Source organism: Oncorhynchus masou, chromosome 24, assembly GCF_036934945.1.
Source record: "Oncorhynchus masou masou isolate Uvic2021 chromosome 24, UVic_Omas_1.1, whole genome shotgun sequence".
NCBI classification, from domain to species: Eukaryota; Metazoa; Chordata; class Actinopteri; order Salmoniformes; family Salmonidae; genus Oncorhynchus; species Oncorhynchus masou.
The window spans coordinates 26,702,668-26,718,274 of NC_088235.1; the positions used below are offsets into that span (position 1 = coordinate 26,702,668).

Sequence of the window (15,607 nt, forward strand, 5' to 3'; positions counted from 1 at the left end):
GTCAGAACATTACCCATACCAATTAAGCTACAGTAGAGGTCAGAACATTACCCATACCAATTAAGCTACAGTGGAGGTCAGAACATTACCCATACCAATTAAGCTACAGTAGAGGTCAGAACATTACCCATACCAATTAAGCTACAGTAGAGGTCAGAACATTCCCCATACCAATTAAGCTACAGTAGAAGTCAGAACATTACCCATATACATTTAGCTACAGTAGAGGTCAGAACATTACCCATACCAATTAAGCTACAGTAGAGGTCAGAACAATCCCTGTATACATTAAGCTACAGTAGAGGTTAGAACAATCCCTGTACACATTAAGCTACAGTAGAGGTTAGAACATTACCCATACCAATTAAGCTACAGTAGAGGTCAGAACATTACCCATATACATTTAGCTACAGTAGAGGTCAGAACATTACCCATACCCATGAAGCTACAGTGGAGGTCAGAACATTACCCATACCAATTAAGCTACAGTAGAGGTCAGAACATTACCCATACCAATTAAGCTACAGTAGAGGTCAGAACATTCCCCATACCAATTAATCTACAGTAGAGGTCAGAACATTACCCATACCAATTAAGCTACAGTAGAGGTCAGAACATTACCCATACCAATTAAGCTACAGTAGAGGTCAGAACATTCCCCATATACATTTAGCTACAGTAGAGGTCAGAACATTACCCATATACATTTAGCTACAGTAGAGGCCAGAACATTACCCATACCAATTAAGCTACAGTAGAGGTCAGAACATTCCCCATACCAATTAAGCTACAGTAGAGGTCAGAACATTCCCCATATACATTTAGCTACAGTAGAGGTCAGAACATTACCCATATACATTTAGCTACAGTAGAGGTCAGAACATTACCCATACCAATTAAGCTACAGTAGAGGTCAGAACATTACCCATATACATTTAGCTACAGTAGAGGTCAGAACATTACCCATACCCATGAAGCTACAGTGGAGGTCAGAACATTACCCATACCAATTAAGCTACAGTAGAGGTCAGAACATTACCCATATACATTTAGCTACAGTAGAGGTCAGAACATTACCCATACCAATTAAGCTACAGTAGAGGTCAGAACAATCCCTGTATACATTAAGCTACAGTAGAGGTTAGAACATTACCCATACCCATTAAGCTACAGTAGAGTTCAGAACATTCCCCATACCCATGAAGCTACAGTAGAGGTCAGAACATTACCCATACCAATTAAGCTACAGTAGAGGTCAGAACATTCCCCATACCCATTAAGCTATAGTAGAGGTCAGAACATTCCCCATACCCATTAAGCTACAGTAGAGTTCAGAACATTCCCCATACCCATGAAGCTACAGTAGAGGTCAGAACATTACCCATACCCATTAAGCTACAGTAGAGGTCAGAACATTCCCCATACCAATTAAGCTACAGTAGAGGTCACTACATTACCCATACACATTTAGCTACAGTAGAGGTCAGAACATTACCCATACCAATTAAGCTACAGTGGAGGTCAGAACATTACCCATACCAATTAAGCTACAGTAGAGGTCAGAACATTACCCATACCAATTAAGCTACAGTAGAGGTCAGAACATTACCCATACCAATTAAGCTACAGTGGAGGTCAGAACATTACCCATACCAATTAAGCTACAGTAGAGGTCAGAACATTACCCATACCAATTAAGCTACAGTAGAGGTCAGAACATTCCCCATACCAATTAAGCTACAGTAGAAGTCAGAACATTACCCATATACATTTAGCTACAGTAGAGGTCAGAACATTACCCATACCAATTAAGCTACAGTAGAGGTCAGAACAATCCCTGTATACATTAAGCTACAGTAGAGGTTAGAACAATCCCTGTACACATTAAGCTACAGTAGAGGTTAGAACATTACCCATACCAATTAAGCTACAGTAGAGGTCAGAACATTATCCATATACATTTAGCTACAGTAGAGGTCAGAACATTACCCATACCCATGAAGCTACAGTGGAGGTCAGAACATTACCCATACCAATTAAGCTACAGTAGAGGTCAGAACATTCCCCATACCAATTAATCTACAGTAGAGGTCAGAACATTACCCATACCAATTAAGCTACAGTAGAGGTCAGAACATTACCCATACCAATTAAGCTACAGTAGAGGTCAGAACATTCCCCATATACATTTAGCTACAGTAGAGGTCAGAACATTACCCATATACATTTAGCTACAGTAGAGGCCAGAACATTACCCATACCAATTAAGCTACAGTAGAGGTCAGAACATTCCCCATACCAATTAAGCTACAGTAGAGGTCAGAACATTCCCCATATACATTTAGCTACAGTAGAGGTCAGAACATTACCCATATACATTTAGCTACAGTGGAGGTCAGAACATTACCCATACCAATTAAGCTACAGTAGAGGTCAGAACAATCCCTGTATACATTAAGCTACAGTAGAGGTTAGAACAATCCCTGTACACATTAAGCTACAGTAGAGGTTAGAACATTACCCATACCAATTAAGCTACAGTAGAGTTCAGAACATTCCCCATACCCATGAAGCTACAGTAGAGGTCAGAACATTACCCATACCAATTAAGCTACAGTAGAGGTCAGAACATTCCCCATACCCATTAAGCTATAGTAGAGGTCAGAACATTCCCCATACCCATTAAGCTACAGTAGAGTTCAGAACATTCCCCATACCCATGAAGCTACAGTAGAGGTCAGAACATTACCCATACCCATTAAGCTACAGTAGAGGTCAGAACATTCCCCATACCAATTAAGCTACAGTAGAGGTCACTACATTACCCATACACATTTAGCTACAGTAGAGGTCAGAACATTACCCATACCAATTAAGCTACAGTGGAGGTCAGAACATTACCCATACCAATTAAGCTACAGTAGAGGTCAGAACATTACCCATACCAATTAAGCTACAGTAGAGGTCAGAACATTACCCATACCAATTAAGCTACAGTGGAGGTCAGAACATTACCCATACCAATTAAGCTACAGTAGAGGTCAGAACATTACCCATACCAATTAAGCTACAGTAGAGGTCAGAACATTCCCCATACCAATTAAGCTACAGTAGAAGTCAGAACATTACCCATATACATTTAGCTACAGTAGAGGTCAGAACATTACCCATACCAATTAAGCTACAGTAGAGGTCAGAACAATCCCTGTATACATTAAGCTACAGTAGAGGTTAGAACAATCCCTGTACACATTAAGCTACAGTAGAGGTTAGAACATTACCCATACCAATTAAGCTACAGTAGAGGTCAGAACATTATCCATATACATTTAGCTACAGTAGAGGTCAGAACATTACCCATACCCATGAAGCTACAGTGGAGGTCAGAACATTACCCATACCAATTAAGCTACAGTAGAGGTCAGAACATTCCCCATACCAATTAATCTACAGTAGAGGTCAGAACATTACCCATACCAATTAAGCTACAGTAGAGGTCAGAACATTACCCATACCAATTAAGCTACAGTAGAGGTCAGAACATTCCCCATATACATTTAGCTACAGTAGAGGTCAGAACATTACCCATATACATTTAGCTACAGTAGAGGCCAGAACATTACCCATACCAATTAAGCTACAGTAGAGGTCAGAACATTCCCCATACCAATTAAGCTACAGTAGAGGTCAGAACATTCCCCATATACATTTAGCTACAGTAGAGGTCAGAACATTACCCATATACATTTAGCTACAGTGGAGGTCAGAACATTACCCATACCAATTAAGCTACAGTAGAGGTCAGAACAATCCCTGTATACATTAAGCTACAGTAGAGGTTAGAACAATCCCTGTACACATTAAGCTACAGTAGAGGTTAGAACATTACCCATACCAATTAAGCTACAGTAGAGGTCAGAACATTACCCATATACATTTAGCTACAGTAGAGGTCAGAACATTACCCATACCCATGAAGCTACAGTGGAGGTCAGAACATTACCCATACCAATTAAGCTACAGTAGAGGTCAGAACATTACCCATACCAATTAAGCTACAGTAGAGGTCAGAACATTCCCCATACCAATTAATCTACAGTAGAGGTCAGAACATTACCCATACCAATTAAGCTACAGTAGAGGTCAGAACATTACCCATACCAATTAAGCTACAGTAGAGGTCAGAACATTCCCCATATACATTTAGCTACAGTAGAGGTCAGAACATTACCCATATACATTTAGCTACAGTAGAGGCCAGAACATTACCCATACCAATTAAGCTACAGTAGAGGTCAGAACATTCCCCATACCAATTAAGCTACAGTAGAGGTCAGAACATTCCCCATATACATTTAGCTACAGTAGAGGTCAGAACATTACCCATATACATTTAGCTACAGTAGAGGTCAGAACATTACCCATACCAATTAAGCTACAGTAGAGGTCAGAACATTACCCATATACATTTAGCTACAGTAGAGGTCAGAACATTACCCATACCCATGAAGCTACAGTGGAGGTCAGAACATTACCCATACCAATTAAGCTACAGTAGAGGTCAGAACATTACCCATATACATTTAGCTACAGTAGAGGTCAGAACATTACCCATACCAATTAAGCTACAGTAGAGGTCAGAACAATCCCTGTATACATTAAGCTACAGTAGAGGTTAGAACATTACCCATACCCATTAAGCTACAGTAGAGTTCAGAACATTCCCCATACCCATGAAGCTACAGTAGAGGTCAGAACATTACCCATACCAATTAAGCTACAGTAGAGGTCAGAACATTCCCCATACCCATTAAGCTATAGTAGAGGTCAGAACATTCCCCATACCCATTAAGCTACAGTAGAGTTCAGAACATTCCCCATACCCATGAAGCTACAGTAGAGGTCAGAACATTACCCATACCCATTAAGCTACAGTAGAGGTCAGAACATTCCCCATACCAATTAAGCTACAGTAGAGGTCACTACATTACCCATACACATTTAGCTACAGTAGAGGTCAGAACATTACCCATACCAATTAAGCTACAGTGGAGGTCAGAACATTACCCATACCAATTAAGCTACAGTAGAGGTCAGAACATTACCCATACCAATTAAGCTACAGTAGAGGTCAGAACATTACCCATACCAATTAAGCTACAGTGGAGGTCAGAACATTACCCATACCAATTAAGCTACAGTAGAGGTCAGAACATTACCCATACCAATTAAGCTACAGTAGAGGTCAGAACATTCCCCATACCAATTAAGCTACAGTAGAAGTCAGAACATTACCCATATACATTTAGCTACAGTAGAGGTCAGAACATTACCCATACCAATTAAGCTACAGTAGAGGTCAGAACAATCCCTGTATACATTAAGCTACAGTAGAGGTTAGAACAATCCCTGTACACATTAAGCTACAGTAGAGGTTAGAACATTACCCATACCAATTAAGCTACAGTAGAGGTCAGAACATTATCCATATACATTTAGCTACAGTAGAGGTCAGAACATTACCCATACCCATGAAGCTACAGTGGAGGTCAGAACATTACCCATACCAATTAAGCTACAGTAGAGGTCAGAACATTCCCCATACCAATTAATCTACAGTAGAGGTCAGAACATTACCCATACCAATTAAGCTACAGTAGAGGTCAGAACATTACCCATACCAATTAAGCTACAGTAGAGGTCAGAACATTCCCCATATACATTTAGCTACAGTAGAGGTCAGAACATTACCCATATACATTTAGCTACAGTAGAGGCCAGAACATTACCCATACCAATTAAGCTACAGTAGAGGTCAGAACATTCCCCATACCAATTAAGCTACAGTAGAGGTCAGAACATTCCCCATATACATTTAGCTACAGTAGAGGTCAGAACATTACCCATATACATTTAGCTACAGTAGAGGTCAGAACATTACCCATACCAATTAAGCTACAGTAGAGGTCAGAACATTACCCATATACATTTAGCTACAGTAGAGGTCAGAACATTACCCATACCCATGAAGCTACAGTGGAGGTCAGAACATTACCCATACCAATTAAGCTACAGTAGAGGTCAGAACATTACCCATACCAATTAAGCTACAGTAGAGGTCAGAACATTCCCCATACCAATTAATCTACAGTAGAGGTCAGAACATTACCCATACCAATTAAGCTACAGTAGAGGTCAGAACATTACCCATACCAATTAAGCTACAGTAGAGGTCAGAACATTACCCATACCAATTAAGCTACAGTATAGGTCAGAACATTACTCATACCTATTAAGCTACATTAGAGGTCATAACATTACCCATACCAATTAAGCTACAGTAGAGATCAGAACATTACCCATATACATTTAGCTACAGTAGAGGCCAGAACATTACCCATACCAATTAAGCTACAGTAGAGGTCAGAACATTCCCCATACCAATTAAGCTACAGTAGAGGTCAGAACATTCCCCATATACATTTAGCTACAGTAGAGGTCAGAACATTACCCATATACATTTAGCTACAGTAGAGGTCAGAACATTACCCATACCAATTAAGCTACAGTAGAGGTCAGAACATTACCCATACCAATTAAGCTACAGTAGAGGTCAGAACATTACACATACCAATTAAGCTACAGTAGAGGTCAGAACATTACCCATACCAATTAAGCTACAGTAGAGGTCAGAACATTCCCCATATACATTTAGCTACAGAAGAGGTCAGAACATTACCCATATACATTTAGCTACAGTAGAGATCAGAACATTACCCATACCAATTAAGCTACAGTAGAGGTCAGAACATTACCCATACCAATTAATCTACAGTAGAGGTCAGAACATTACCCATACCAATTAAGCTACAGTAGAGGTCAGAACATTACCCATACCAATTAAGCTACAGTATAGGTCAGAACATTACTCATACCTATTAAGCTACATTAGAGGTCAGAACATTCCCCATATACATTTAGCTACAGTAGAGGTCAGAACATTACCCATATACATTTAGCTACAGTAGAGGTCAGAACATTACCCATACCAATTAAGCTACAGTAGAGGTCAGAACATTACCCACATACATTTAGCTACAGTAGAGGTCAGAACATTACCCATACCCATGAAGCTACAGTGGAGGTCAGAACATTACCCATACCAATTAAGCTACAGTAGAGGTCAGAACATTACCCATACCAATTAAGCTACAGTAGAGGTCAGAACATTCCCCATACCAATTAATCTACAGTAGAGGTCAGAACATTACCCATACCAATTAAGCTACAGTAGAGGTCAGAACATTACCCATACCAATTAAGCTACAGTAGAGGTCAGAACATTACCCATACCAATTAAGCTACAGTATAGGTCAGAACATTACTCATACCTATTAAGCTACATTAGAGGTCATAACATTACCCATACCAATTAAGCTACAGTAGAGATCAGAACATTACCCATATACATTTAGCTACAGTAGAGGCCAGAACATTACCCATACCAATTAAGCTACAGTAGAGGTCAGAACATTCCCCATACCAATTAAGCTACAGTAGAGGTCAGAACATTCCCCATATACATTTAGCTACAGTAGAGGTCAGAACATTACCCATATACATTTAGCTACAGTAGAGGTCAGAACATTACCCATACCAATTAAGCTACAGTAGAGGTCAGAACATTACCCATACCAATTAAGCTACAGTAGAGGTCAGAACATTACACATACCAATTAAGCTACAGTAGAGGTCAGAACATTACCCATACCAATTAAGCTACAGTAGAGGTCAGAACATTCCCCATATACATTTAGCTACAGAAGAGGTCAGAACATTACCCATATACATTTAGCTACAGTAGAGATCAGAACATTACCCATACCAATTAATCTACAGTAGAGGTCAGAACATTACCCATACCAATTAAGCTACAGTAGAGGCCAGAACATTACCCATACCAATTAAGCTACAGTAGAGGTCAGAACATTACCCATACCAATTACGCTACAGTAGAGGTCAGAACATTACCTATACCAATTAAGCTACAGTAGAGGTCAGAACATTACCCATACCAATTAAGCTACAGTATAGGTCAGAACATTACTCATACCTATTAAGCTACATTAGAGGTCATAACATTACCCATACCAATTAAGCTACAGTAGAGATCAGAACATTACCCATATACATTTAGCTACAGTAGAGGCCAGAACATTACCCATACCAATTAAGCTACAGTAGAGGTCAGAACATTCCCCATACCAATTAAGCTACAGTAGAGGTCAGAACATTTCCCATATACATTTAGCTACAGTAGAGGTCAGAACATTACCCATATACATTTAGCTACATTAGAGGTCAGAACATTACCCATACCAATTAAGCTACAGTAGAGGTCAGAACATTACCCATACCCATTAAAATACAGTAGAGGTCAGAACATTACCCATACCCATTAAGATACAGTAGAGGTCAGAACATTCCCCATACCCATTAAGCTACAGTAGAGGTCAGAACATTCCCCATACCCATTAAGCTACAGTAGAGGTCAGAACATTCCCCATACCAATTAAGCTACAGTAGAGGTCACTACATTACCCATACCCATTAAGCTATAGTAGAGGTCAGAACATTCCCCATACCAATTAAGCTACAGTGGAGGTCAGAACATTACCCATACCCATTAAGCTACAGTAGAGTTCAGAACATTCCCCATACCCCATGAAGCTACAGTAGAGGTCAGAACATTACCCATACCCATTAAGCTACAGTAGAGGTCAGAACATTCCCCATACCAATTAAGCTACAGTAGAGGTCACTACATTACCCATACACATTTAGCTACAGTAGAGGTCAGAACATTACCCATACCAATTAAGCTACAGTGGAGGTCAGAACATTACCCATACCAATTAAGCTACAGTAGAGTTCAGAACATTACCCATACCAATTAAGCTACAGTAGAGGTCAGAACATTACCCATACCAATTAAGCTACAGTAGAGGTCAGAACATTACCCATACCCATGAAGCTACAGTAGAGGTCAGAACATTACCCATACCCATTAAGCTACAGTAGAGGTCAGAACATTACCCATACCCATTAAGCTACTGTAGAGGTCAGAACATCCCCCATACCCATTAAGCTACAGTAGAGGTCAGAACATTCCCCATACCCATTAAGCTACAGTAGAGGTCAGAACATTCCCCATACCCATTAAGCTATAGTAGAGGTCAGAACATTCCCCATACCCATTAAGCTACAGTAGAGGTCAGAACACTCCCCATACCCATTAAGCTACAGTAGAGGTCAGAACATTACCCATACCAATTAAGCTACAGTAGAGGTCAGAACATTACCCATACCAATTAAGCTACAGTAGAGGTCAGAACATTACCCATACCAATTAAGCTACAGTAGAGGTCAGAACATTCCCCATACCAATTAATCTACAGTAGAGGTCAGAACATTACCCATACCAATTAAGCTACAGTAGAGGTCAGAACATTACCCATACCAATTAAGCTACAGTAGAGGTCAGAACATTACCCATACCAATTAAGCTACAGTATAGGTCAGAACATTACTCATACCTATTAAGCTACATTAGAGGTCATAACATTACCCATACCAATTAAGCTACAGTAGAGATCAGAACATTACCCATATACATTTAGCTACAGTAGAGGCCAGAACATTACCCATACCAATTAAGCTACAGTAGAGGTCAGAACATTCCCCATACCAATTAAGCTACAGTAGAGGTCAGAACATTCCCCATATACATTTAGCTACAGTAGAGGTCAGAACATTACCCATATACATTTAGCTACAGTAGAGGTCAGAACATTACCCATACCAATTAAGCTACAGTAGAGGTCAGAACATTACCCATACCAATTAAGCTACAGTAGAGGTCAGAACATTACACATACCAATTAAGCTACAGTAGAGGTCAGAACATTACCCATACCAATTAAGCTACAGTAGAGGTCAGAACATTCCCCATATACATTTAGCTACAGAAGAGGTCAGAACATTACCCATATACATTTAGCTACAGTAGAGATCAGAACATTACCCATACCAATTAAGCTACAGTAGAGGTCAGAACATTACCCATACCAATTAATCTACAGTAGAGGTCAGAACATTACCCATACCAATTAAGCTACAGTAGAGGCCAGAACATTACCCATACCAATTAAGCTACAGTAGAGGTCAGAACATTACCCATACCAATTAAGCTACAGTAGAGGTCAGAACATTACCCATACCAATTACGCTACAGTAGAGGTCAGAACATTACCTATACCAATTAAGCTACAGTAGAGGTCAGAACATTACCCATACCAATTAAGCTACAGTATAGGTCAGAACATTACTCATACCTATTAAGCTACATTAGAGGTCATAACATTACCCATACCAATTAAGCTACAGTAGAGATCAGAACATTACCCATATACATTTAGCTACAGTAGAGGCCAGAACATTACCCATACCAATTAAGCTACAGTAGAGGTCAGAACATTCCCCATACCAATTAAGCTACAGTAGAGGTCAGAACATTTCCCATATACATTTAGCTACAGTAGAGGTCAGAACATTACCCATATACATTTAGCTACATTAGAGGTCAGAACATTACCCATACCAATTAAGCTACAGTAGAGGTCAGAACATTACCCATACCCATTAATTACAGTAGAGGTCAGAACATTACCCATACCCATTAAGATACAGTAGAGGTCAGAACATTCCCCATACCCATTAAGCTACAGTAGAGGTCAGAACATTCCCCATACCAATTAAGCTACAGTAGAGGTCACTACATTACCCATACCCATTAAGCTATAGTAGAGGTCAGAACATTCCCCATACCAATTAAGCTACAGTGGAGGTCAGAACATTACCCATACCCATTAAGCTACAGTAGAGTTCAGAACATTCCCCATACCCCATGAAGCTACAGTAGAGGTCAGAACATTACCCATACCCATTAAGCTACAGTAGAGGTCAGAACATTCCCCATACCAATTAAGCTACAGTAGAGGTCACTACATTACCCATACACATTTAGCTACAGTAGAGGTCAGAACATTACCCATACCAATTAAGCTACAGTGGAGGTCAGAACATTACCCATACCAATTAAGCTACAGTAGAGTTCAGAACATTACCCATACCAATTAAGCTACAGTAGAGGTCAGAACATTACCCATACCAATTAAGCTACAGTAGAGGTCAGAACATTACCCATACCCATGAAGCTACAGTAGAGGTCAGAACATTACCCATACCCATTAAGCTACAGTAGAGGTCAGAACATTACCCATACCCATTAAGCTACTGTAGAGGTCAGAACATTACCCATACCCATTAAGCTACAGTAGAGGTCAGAACATTCCCCATACCCATTAAGCTACAGTAGAGGTCAGAACATTCCCCATACCCATTAAGCTATAGTAGAGGTCAGAACATTCCCCATACCCATTAAGCTACAGTAGAGGTCAGAACACTCCCCATACCCATTAAGCTACAGTAGAGTTCAGAACATTCCCCATACCCATGAAGCTACAGTAGATGTCAGAACATTACCCATACCCATTAAGCTACAGTAGAGGTCACTACATTACCCATACACATTTAGCTACAGTAGAGGTCAGAACATTACCCATACCAATTAAGCTACAGTGGAGGTCAGAACATTACCCATACCAATTAAGCTACAGTAGAGGTCAGAACATTACCCATACCAATTAAGCTACAGTAGAGGTCAGAACATTCCCCATACCAATTAAGCTACAGTAGAAGTCAGAACATTACCCATATACATTTAGCTACAGTAGAGGTCAGAACATTACCCATACCAATTAAGCTACAGTAGAGGTCAGAACAATCCCTGTATACATTAAGCTACAGTAGAGGTTAGAACAATCCCTGTACACATTAAGCTACAGTAGAGGTTAGAACATTACCCATACCAATTAAGCTACAGTAGAGGTCAGAACATTACCCATATACATTTAGCTACAGTAGAGGTCAGAACATTACCCATACCCATGAAGCTACAGTGGAGGTCAGAACATTACCCATACCAATTAAGCTACAGTAGAGGTCAGAACATTACCCATATACATTTAGCTACAGTAGAGGTCAGAACATTACCCATACCAATTAAGCTACAGTAGAGGTCAGAACAATCCCTGTATACATTAAGCTACAGTAGAGGTTAGAACAATCCCTGTACACATTAAGCTACAGTAGAGGTTAGAACATTACCCATACCAATTAAGCTACAGTAGAGGTCAGAACATTACCCATATACATTTAGCTACAGTAGAGGTCAGAACATTACCCATACCAATTAAGCTACAGTAGAGATCAGAAAATTACACATACCAATTAAGCTACAGTAGAGGTCAGAACATTACCCATACCAATTAAGCTACAGTAGAGGTCAGAACATTCCCCATACCCATTAAGCTATAGTAGAGGTCAGAACATTCCCCATACCCATTAAGCTACAGTAGAGTTCAGAACATTCCCCATACCCATGAAGCTACAGTAGAGGTCAGAACATTACCCATACCCATTAAGCTACAGTAGAGGTCAGAACATTCCCCATACCAATTAAGCTACAGTAGAGGTCACTACATTACCCATACACATTTAGCTACAGTAGAGGTCAGAACATTACCCATACCAATTAAGCTACAGTGGAGGTCAGAACATTACCCATACCAATTAAGCTACAGTAGAGGTCAGAACATTACCCATACCAATTAAGCTACAGTAGAGGTCAGAACATTACCCATACCAATTAAGCTACAGTGGAGGTCAGAACATTACCCATACCAATTAAGCTACAGTAGAGGTCAGAACATTACCCATACCAATTAAGCTACAGTAGAGGTCAGAACATTCCCCATACCAATTAAGCTACAGTAGAGGTCAGAACATTACCCATATACATTTAGCTACAGTAGAGGTCAGAACATTACCCATACCAATTAAGCTACAGTAGAGGTCAGAACAATCCCTGTATACATTAAGCTACAGTAGAGGTTAGAACAATCCCTGTACACATTAAGCTACAGTAGAGGTTAGAACATTACCCATACCAATTAAGCTACAGTAGAGGTCAGAACATTACCCATATACATTTAGCTACAGTAGAGGTCAGAACATTACCCATACCCATGAAGCTACAGTGGAGGTCAGAACATTACCCATACCAATTAAGCTACAGTAGAGGTCAGAACATTACCCATACCAATTAAGCTACAGTAGAGGTCAGAACATTCCCCATACCAATTAATCTACAGTAGAGTCAGAACATTACCCATACCAATTAAGCTACAGTAGAGGTCAGAACATTACCCATACCAATTAAGCTACAGTAGAGGTCAGAACATTACCCATACCAATTAAGCTACAGTATAGGTCAGAACATTACTCATACCTATTAAGCTACATTAGAGGTCATAACATTACCCATACCAATTAAGCTAGAGTAGAGATCAGAACATTACCCATATACATTTAGCTACAGTAGAGGCCAGAACATTACCCATACCAATTAAGCTACAGTAGAGGTCAGAACATTCCCCATACCAATTAAGCTACAGTAGAGGTCAGAACATTACCCATACCAATTAATCTACAGTAGAGGTCAGAACATTACCCATACCAATTAAGCTACAGTAGAGGCCAGAACATTACCCATACCAATTAAGCTACAGTAGAGGTCAGAACATTACCCATACCAATTAAGCTACAGTAGAGGTCAGAACATTACCCATACCAATTACGCTACAGTAGAGGTCAGAACATTACCTATACCAATTAAGCTACAGTAGAGGTCAGAACATTACCCATATACATTTAGCTACATTAGAGGTCAGAACATTACCCATACCAATTAAGCTACAGTAGAGGTCAGAACATTACCCATACCAATTAACCTACAGAAGAGTTCAGAACATTACCCATATACATTTAGCTACATTAGAGGTCAGAACATTACCCATACCAATTAAGCTACAGTAGAGGTCAGAACATTCCCCATACCAATTAACCTACAGAAGAGGCCAGAACATAACCCATATACATTTAGCTACTGTAGAGGTCAGAACATTACCCATACCAATTAAGTTACAGTTAAGGTCAGTGCAAACGCACAGCGTAGTACATCCATGCCCCTGCAAGTGTTGATAGCTGAAGTAATATCTGACACAGCGAGGAAGTCTGTGAGAGTCATACTGAATCTGTAACGAGATAGTGATGAGACGTAGCAGCTAGTGGTTGTATCCAGACTGATGGTGAGGTCAAAACCTACTGATAAGAGGGACTTTATGATGCCGTGGTGTCAGAAACCACCAGCGTTTCCGTGCCAAACACAGCTGCCTTCTGGGCCCACTTGATGTTCAACTGACGTGGATGTCACAGCGTCACCATGACAAAGCTTTTGTTTGGCACTTTCGAGACAATCTGAAAGTATCCCTTCTGGTGAACAAAAAGCCTTTCTTACTAGCTTTCCCCCCATATACTGTGCATTCGGAAAGTATTCAGACCACTGGAGTTTCCTCAGAGGAGGAATTTTATTTTATAAAAATAAAAATAGTAAATAATTTAAAAGTTATCCTTTTTAGATAAAACTATCGTAAATATAATCACACTGTCTCCTCTCCTTGTTCGTTCGGCGATCGACGTCACCAGCTTTCTAGCTTGTCTTGTTTTCATTCACACCTGGTTTTCATTTCCCCAATCAATCTAATTGTATTTAACCCTCTGTTTCCCATCATGTTTTGTGTGTAATTGTTTTCATGTCAAGCGATGTTCTTTAGCTCTTTACGTTATTGTTCCGTTTTTTTGAGCGAGTTTGTTTTTTTGTGCTCCCGGTTTGGAACTATAATAAAGTATGCTTTATTTATCATACTCTGCTCTCCTGCACCTGACTTGGCTTATATACACACATTGACACACGTCAACAAATAATTGATTAAAACATACTATTTTGCCATAAAGGTCTATAGTAGCCTCAACAGCACTCTTAGGGTAACACCATGATGTATCCGGAGGACAGCTAGCTTCCGTCTTCTTATGGGTACATTGACTTAAATACAAAACCTAGGAGGCTCAGGGTTCTAACCCCTTTTCATAGACTTACACAGTAATTATGACAACTTCTGGTGGACGTTCCCGGAGGATGTCCTCCAACCAACCTGGATGTCATAAGGTGAATTCACCAATTTGTAAGTCGCTCTGGATAAGAGCGTCTGCCAAATGACTTAAATGTAACGTAAATGTCTATCAGAGCTCTTGCAGCATGAACTGACATTTTGTCCACCCAATCAAAGGATCAGAGAATGAATCTTAGTAGTGAAAGCATAAGATACAGCTAGCTAGCAATGCACTGCATAACATGTGGTGAGTAGTTGACTCAAAGAGAGAGAAATACAATAGTTGAACAGTTTTGAACAAATTAATTTCTTCCAAAATGAATGAGAAACAAGAAATATATAAAGTGAGAGTTAAAAAAAAAAATTCACTTGCAGTTTCACTTACTTTGTTAGCAAATGCAGCTAGCTAGTTTAGC

The 15,607-nt window shown here is 39.8% G+C and overlaps 1 protein-coding gene across 4 annotated transcripts in view; it reads right to left on the reverse strand.

The window, feature by feature from the left end:
- LOC135511961 (parvalbumin-2-like) overlaps positions 1-14,453 on the reverse strand; it is a 39,263-nt gene extending 24,810 nt beyond the window's left edge. Inside the window, exon 1 of one of the 4 annotated variants that reach the window (XR_010451340.1) lies at positions 14,191-14,401. The gene's annotated coding sequence lies outside the window, so the exon portion shown is untranslated. Of the gene's footprint in view, positions 1-14,155 lie in introns of all 4 variants that reach the window. The other 3 variants (XM_064933500.1, XM_064933498.1, XM_064933497.1) reach the window with 3 other exon arrangements.
- Positions 14,454-15,607: the final 1,154 nt, after the last annotated feature.